Here is an 8,661-nt window from a genome sequence, read left to right on the forward strand (position 1 = left end):
TCGTTTTTAACATTATGTGTTATCTGCATCTTCAGACACACCGTCTTCCGACTCACCGCAGCTGCTCCAACAAGGGAAGCATACACCAGAAGGGAGCTATAGTCCCCACTCAACAGTTCCCTGCATCGAATGCGCGTGCCCGACATGGACAGCCACAACAACTGCAGGGCCATCGACAAGTCAGCACATGATGCTCACTCCAATGGATGGCAGCCAGATAGGTTGTACCCTCATCTTACTTGTGTGCAACATTTATGGCTTTGTTATTCATCTAAGCATGGAAAATAGATCATCACATTTCACTGTATATTCATGCTGATCTCTTACGGGTCTTGTTCAGGAGTTCATGTTATTCCATAGTTCAGCTAAGATACTTGTTCTTTAGGTAATGTTGTTCCATAGTTATCATCCATCAGCCAATGCTATCCCACAGGCCGGTGATTATAGTATAATACCACTTCTAGTATTACCTATGTTGTTCTTTAATACTTTTGTGTGCCATCTAGTTAATCTCGAGTACAAACGATACATATTCTGTAGCTTTCATCTGTGTTCTCCCTTTAGTTTATGAGACCTGTTGCTGCTAGTTAACCCCAGTCCGACTATTTATGTTGTCTCCTACAGGCACTCATTACATAAATCTAACTACTAGTTGTCTTCCATGCATGTCAGATATAATTGCACACACTGATATATCCACAAGAACCTCACGGAGCAATGTAAAGGCCAATAAACTTGATGTCAATGATATCCAATATTGTGGAACATGTAAAGGCAGTTCTTTAGAAGACTTGCAGAAAGATGATGAATCCTCTTCACCCCACAAGGTCCTTGCTCTAACTTGGCATGTGATATGGGTACAACATGCATATAATGTCCTGGACTGTATCTACTCTGTTGCAATGCCATGTGCTTAGCATGCTGATCATGCATGTAAATATGTCATGCTTTCCTGTTTTTCAGTACCTATTCCATTCATGATAACACATTTCAAATTTCAAGTACTATCATTCTACTCTATCGCAATGCCATCTGCTTAATTTGGACATCATGCTTCTGAATATCTTATGCATTGTTATTCATCAGTATGTACTTCATCTGTCTGCCATACCATGTTTTTTTACATTGAAGTGTTGTTCTAGTGCTCTGTTGCAATGCCATCTTATTTTCCCAATAATACACGTGTATGTTGCCTTAGTTATTTCTGTACGTATTCCGCTAGCATGTACTTTTACATTCAACTAGTGTTTTTCTTTGCTGTGTTGTCTTGTCGTATCCCTAGCTCTTACACCATACTTCCTCCGTCCGGATTACATGTTGCCAAAATGGATAAAAAAGGATGTATCTAGAACTGAAATACACCTAGACCCATCCATTTTTTCTGGATGGAGGGAATACATGTCAATATGTCATGCCATTCTATTCTTCAGTACCTATTCCATCTCTCTGATGTCGCATGTTTTATAATTAAAGCACCATTCTTCTATACAAGGCATGCAAGGGGAAGACGACTATGTTAGAATCTAAAGGGTTACAAACAAGGCCTTTGCAAAAGATCCAAACGCCAGGAGATAATAAACCAACTCCAGTTTTTATAGATACTACTCCAGCACAGAGAAACCCAACTCCTACTGATAATAAGCAGATTCCAGTGGCCAAAGAACTAGTCCGCTCCAGTCCAGCAAAAATATGTCAACTCAATTCTAAGAAGCGTGTGCGTATCCTTGCATCATGAAATTTTATAGCATGCTGATTATATTTTCTACATGTTTCTTACCCATCTCTCTTTTAGAAAATAAGCTTAATAGATAGAAGAATTTCTGCAATGGTATCGTTTATGAGGAAAGATTCTTGCAGGAATTCTCTGTGCTCCAATGTAGATGTAAGTACCTGTTGTATATCACTATATTTTTACATCAGCATGTATTTTGTTAATCGGCGTGAATCCAACCTTTATCTAATCTAAATTTAGTTGTAACAAAATGTATGATTAAAGGCCACAATGTTGATTTTTGTAAGGAAAACTGCCTGGTAGTTTTGCATCCTGAGCTGCAGGAGTGTACTATCTCATATCAGTGGGTTTGAATACTTTGGTTATGCAGTGGGTTTTTCCGTGTTTTTTTACTGTGTTGTCCTGTCATATCCCTAGCTCTTACATCATACTCCCTCCGTCCGGATTAAATGTCGCAGAAATGGATAAAACTGGATGTATCTAGAACTGAAATACGCCTAGACCCATCCATTTATTTCCGGATGGAGGGAATACATGTCAATATGTCATGCCTTTCTATACTTCAGTACCTATTCCATCTCTGTTGTAGCATGTTTTATAACTGAATCACCAATCTTCTATATAAGGCATGCAAGGGGAAGACGGCTATGTTAGAATTTGAAGGGTTACAAACCAGGTCTTTGCGAAAGATCCAAATGCCAGGAGATAATAAACCAACTCCATTTTTCATAGATACTGCTCCAGCACAGAGAAACCCAACTCCCGCTGATAATAAGCAGATTCCAGTGGCCAAAGAACTAGTACGCTCCAGTCCAGCAAAAGAATGTCAACTCCATTCTATGAAGCATGTGCGTATCCTTGCATCATGAAATTTTATAGCATTCTGATCATATTTTCTACATGTTTCTTACCCATCTCTCTTTTAGAAAATAATGTTAAACGATAGAAGACTTCCTCCATTGGGATCGTATTCGAGGAAAATATCTTGCGGGAATTCTCTATGCTCCAATGCTGATGTAAGTACCTGTTGTATATCACTATATTTTTACATCAACATGTATTTCTTTAATCGGCGTGAATCTAACCTTTATCTGATCTAAAATTAGTTGTAGCAAAATGTTAAAGGCGACAATGTTGATTTTGTAAGGAAAACTGCGTGGTAGTTTTGCATACTAAGCTGCATGAATGTACTATCTCATATCACGCACATTACTGAATTGTAGTGCTTCTCTGGTTGCCCATTCATTCATTGTGTCAATGTTGCTTTCGTACTACCTTACCTGGCTGATGATAGCTGTGCCATATTGTGTTAATTTGGTGTAGGCTAGTTGCCCAAACGTTCGTTGTGTCAATGTTTCTTTCCTATTATCTGACTTGGCCAATGATAGCAATGCTAGTGTGTTAATTTTGTGCAGGCTGCTGAAGATAAGAAGACAAACTCTGAAAACAGCAAGGCAACCCCATTGTTTCTTTCCAGTAAATCTAGGCCAGGTAATATGGCAATAACTCATGATTAATCTGTTTGGTTCCCGTCCTAATTTATGTTATGATGCAGTGGTCGAGACACTCTCCACTATCAATAATACAAGCCTGCCAAAATTGCCATCTGAATCTGTTCAGTATCCTCTGTCTCGAATGCAACGGAATAAATGTATGTTTGTGAACCAATTAATGGCTGAAGCAATGATGGAAATGGTGGATGAATCAGAGGTGCAGAGTCATGCAACACAACAACTGGTCAATGTTTTCAGAGACAGTGTAGCAAAGCAGAAAGAACTTGCCCACATGCTTATGGGCGTCATCTGTGCTGAGGTTGCAGATTGTGACGTTGTAGATGGTTAGGTTCTGCTCATTTATTTGCACTGGCATCAATCTTTGATTGCCCAGTGGATGCAATTTCCTGTAATATATGCTGGATGTGCAACGTTATTCCCTGTATGGCATACCTTTGCTTGATCGGTTTTTGTCCTGTGCATAATTGCTCGTCGTAATGGGCTCAAATTATCTAATTTGGCCTAAAGACATGTACGAACTTTAGTGGGCCAATTAAGTTAATGGACCGTTACTAGGCCGAAAGTTAATGGTCTGCCCTCTTACCTCCCGGGTCATTGACAGGCCGACATCGAAGCGGGAAACAGGTGGCCCCAATTTATTTCACAGGTCGTTACTAAATTTGGGCTACATATGGCCCAACTATACTGTAGGCCTTTAGCAGGCTGAAAGAGACAGCGGGCTTGTACTAGACCATGAACTTGAGGCTCTGATACCAACTTGTCATGCCCAATATGCGACCCTATCCAAAAGGAACTCGAAGGTCCCACCAAGGATAGACCCGCATATTGAAAGGCTTTTGCAAGGTGGATATCATTACATCAACATTACATAATAGATGGGGATACATACATCAGGCATATGATGCCACACGAATAAAACATTACAATACATAAGAGCATCATCCGACTACGGATGAAACACAAACAGAAACTCAAACGACATCCACCCTGCTAGCCCAGGCTGCCGACCTGGAACCTATCCCCTGATCAAAGAAGAAGCAGAAGAAGAACTCCAACACAAGCAAACATCGCTCTCGCGTCATGATCATCGCAAAACATGTACCTGCAACTGTTGTTGTAGTAATCTGTGAGCCACGAGGACTCAGCAATCCCATTACCATGGGTATCAAGACTAGCAAAGCTTAATAGGAAAGGAAGGGGCAAAGTGGTGAGGTTGCAGCAGCGACTAAGCATATATGGTGGCTAACATACGCAAATAAGAGCGAGAAGAGAGCAAGCAGAACGGTCGTGAAGCTAGCAATGATCAAGAAGTGATCCTGAACTCCTACTTACGTCAAACATAACCCAAAGACCGTGCTCACTTCCCGGACTCCGCCGAAAAGAGACCATCACGGCTACACACACGGTTGATGCGTTTTAATTTGGATCTGGTGTCAAGTTATCTACAACCAGACATTAACAAATTCCCATCTGCCTATAACCGCAGGCACGGCTTTTGAAAGATTATACCCTGCAGGGGTGTCCCAACTTAGCCCATGACAAGCTCTCGCGATCAACGAAGGAATAGACCTTCTCCCAGGAAGACCCGATCAGACTCGGAATCCCGGTTTACAAGACATTTCGACAATGGTAAAACAAGACCAACAAAGCCTCCCGATGTGCCGACAAATCCTGATAGGAGCTGCACATATCTCGTTCTTAGGGCACACCGGATTGTCCAAACTTTCGGTAGGCCAGCCCAGAGTTGCCCCTGGTGGCTACCGGCGGTTGACAGGTTGGACCAACACTCACGACGAGCACTGGCCCGGGGGGGGGGGATAATAATATAAAGATGACCCTCGAGAGCGCAACTCCCAAGGGAAAAAGGGCTATGTGAGGCAAATGGTAAAACCAAGGTTGGGCCTTCCTGGAGGAGTTTTATTCAAAGCAAACTGTCAAGGGGGTCCCATAAATCACCCGACCGCGTAAGGAACGCAAAATTCGGGAACATAACACCGGTATGACGGAAACTAGGGCGGCAAGAGTGGAACAAAACACCAGGCATAAGGCCGAGTCTTCCACCCTTTACCAAGTATATAGATGCATTAATAATATAAGAGATATTATGATATCCCAACCAAAATCCTGTCCACCATGGAGCAATCTTCAACTTCACCTGCAACTAGCAACACTATAAGAGGGCTGAGCAAAGCGGTAACATAGCCAAACAATGGTTTGCATAGGAAAGGTGTCAAAGGTTAGAGGTTCATGGCAATTTGGGATGGCTTGATAAATAGGTAATAGGTAACGCAGCATAGCGATAGAACGAAGCAACTAGCATAGCAATGAAAGTAGTGAGATCCAGGGTATCGCTCATCTTGCCTGAAATCCCGCATGGAAGAAGAACGAGTCCATGAAGAAGACGAACGGATGAAGCCGAACCAACCGTAGACGAACGAATCCTCACGATCGCAACGAAACAGGAACTAACAAGAAGAAACACACAACATAGTAAACACACCACACATGAACAAGGCATGATGCACAACAAACATGATGCATGACAAAGCTACATGAAGCTACTCATGGCAAGAGATGATGCAAACAAGGGCAACACATCAAGGCAAGTTTAAATGAGGCCGGGAACAACATATAACAATTCCGGTAAGTCCTCATATGCATATTTCGAAGTTGATCCAGATCTGAATAAACCTCATGTTCAAGTTGTTAAACATCAAGTTAACATGCACCAAGATGATCTACACGAGATTCTAGTCAAGTTACATATAAAGTTCATTTAGTTCGGAGCTACGGCCTAGAAGATATGAGCAAAACAAGATCAACATGGCATTGATGCAAAATGCACCCAAACATCAAGCAAACACCTCAAAACAAGGATGCAACATTATAATATGAAGCTACATGCAATTCTAAGCAAGTTTCATATAGAGCACACTCAAAACGGAGCAACGGTTCAACACACACACATGAAACAAGTTATAGCAACAATCTGTCCAAAACAGCAACTAGGCATATTGCAAGCATGAAAACAACATGCTACAGCATCTCAACATGAAAACAAAAGACATGGGCATGATGTACAGGTAAAGCATTACAAAACATGAACACTGAGCTATCTCTAGAAATCACTAGAACATGCTCAAACACACATGGTAAGATTGCAAGTTATAACAATATCAGACTTTGCAGAAAATAACATCACGATACAATGTTCAGAGCTATCAAACAACATGTTACAGGAACTTATCATGGCAAACAAAGGCATGGCGGGAATCTACTAATTGCATAGATCAAAAGTCCTTTACTGACCATAAGCCAAAAAGGATCAGAAAATATGATGGCACCCACGTAAACATAGCAAGTTATATTACAGATTTAAACATGGCAGGAACAGAATTATGAAGGCATGTAGATGAACTTGTACCACTCACAACAGAGCAAAACATGGCATGGCAAGGCAACCAACAGTAAGAAGGCATGTTTGTGAAGCTAAGCATGGCAATAGCAAGGTCATAGGGTGCATAGAACACTAGGAAAACACATGACAACAAGTGAACTTAATGTTAACAGGCTGACAGCAACATTATGAAGCAACTTTGGAGCAAGATATGAACAATCTACAGCAAGCTATAAATGCAACCAGGGGCATGGATGGATATAGGATGACATGTAGATCAAAACATGTTTATAGAACATCTCCATATTATGCATAAAATGATTAGTAGCAACATGTTTATATAGCATCATGAAATAACAGATTCAGCCTAGCAAACAGTAACAGCATGTACACTACTTAACAAGATCGATTCACTCACCACAAGTCATTGCATGACAATATAAGTATAGCAACATCAATAAGGCATGTTTGTGAAACAAACCAAGTCAAGAACAAGTTCATAGCATGCAAGGATCAACTATAGCAACCTTGGCCAAATTGAATAACATGTAAACAATCTGCCAGGAAACATTTTGAAGCAAAAGTAGAGCACTCAAATGACATGCTAGACTACTCCATAATTACAAACAAGGGCACGAATGGATAGACAATAACCACATGTTCAAAACACCCTTACTGAAGTATCTCAAAATATGCATGGATCTCTCTGTAGCATCAAGTTTACATGGCATCAAAATAACAGCAGAACAGGGGCTAAAACAGCAATATCACGATGCCTAGTTTGCATGCTTGTGCTAGTCACCACATTTATCACAAAAATACATGGTAAGCACCTCTGTAAATAAGACATAGCATAGATCAGAACACATGTAGACATCAACCTCATAGGATACACACATCAATCATGGCAAAATGACAAAAGAGCTCGTTCTGTTAACACACAGCAGAAAACATCATGAAGCACCCTAACAACGAAGATTCAGGCATCTAAATGACCTCAAATGAATATGATGCAATGGAAGAAAATGATGTACTCTTCGGGGCGAACAATTTGACATATTACACGCACGAAATGGAGCTACGGATGCAGAGATACAGCAGGACGAACATGGCTTGATAATTACACAGATAATCGGGACTTGGCAGAATTTCACGTCGCGAAAAAAACTGGCAGGTCGGGGAAGATCCATTCCTCGTATAGGACGCCTCCGGTGGAAGTCAACGGCGACGAGGAAGGGGCGTGGGACTCCGACGAGGCTCGGGATGGCCGGGAATGGGTAGATCGGGCCATGGGCAACCGGATCCGGGCAAGAGCGGCGGCGGACGGAGCTCGGGGCGGCGCTGTTGCCGGTGGAGCTTGGGGCGGCCATCCATGGCGTCCTGGCACAGGAGAGAGAGAGAGATCGTGAGGGAGAGCCTCGAGGAGAAGCAGGGGCACGGGGAGGAGGTCCCGCGATGGGGTCGGCCTGGCCTCGCCGGAGTTGGTCGCCGGCAGGGTGTCTTGCCGGCGGGAGCTCGGGCGGGGGCGGAGGTCGGGGACGAGGCCATGGCAACGGAGCAGAGCGGGAGGCGCGGCACGGATCCGGGCCTGGTGCGGCGGCGGATGGGCCCGGGCGGGCTCCGGATGGGCTCGGGCGGGCCGCGGCGCTGGTGCGGCGAAGTGGGCGCAGGCGCGGAGGCGACGTGGAGGACGCCAGTTGGCTGCGGCGGCGGGGAAGGTGACGTGGCGGCGCAAGATTCGCCGGGTGAGGTGGAAGCTGGACGTGTCCGGCCAGAGTTGGACATGTCCGGTGGCGGCGGGGGAAATTCTTAGGGTTTCATATGCGATTTGGACAGGGGAGGCACATATTTATAGGTAGGGGGAGCTAGGAGAGTCCAAATGAGGAGCGGTTTTCGCCCACACGATCATGATCGAACGACCGAGAGCATGGAGGGGAGTTAGGTGGGTTTTGGGCCACTTTGGAAGGGTGTTGGGATGCAAAGAGAAGGAGGCTTTTACAGTTACCCGGTTAACTGTT

The sequence above is a fragment of the Triticum aestivum genome, chromosome 3B, assembly GCF_018294505.1.
Source record: "Triticum aestivum cultivar Chinese Spring chromosome 3B, IWGSC CS RefSeq v2.1, whole genome shotgun sequence".
In the NCBI taxonomy this organism is placed as follows: Eukaryota; Viridiplantae; Streptophyta; class Magnoliopsida; order Poales; family Poaceae; genus Triticum; species Triticum aestivum.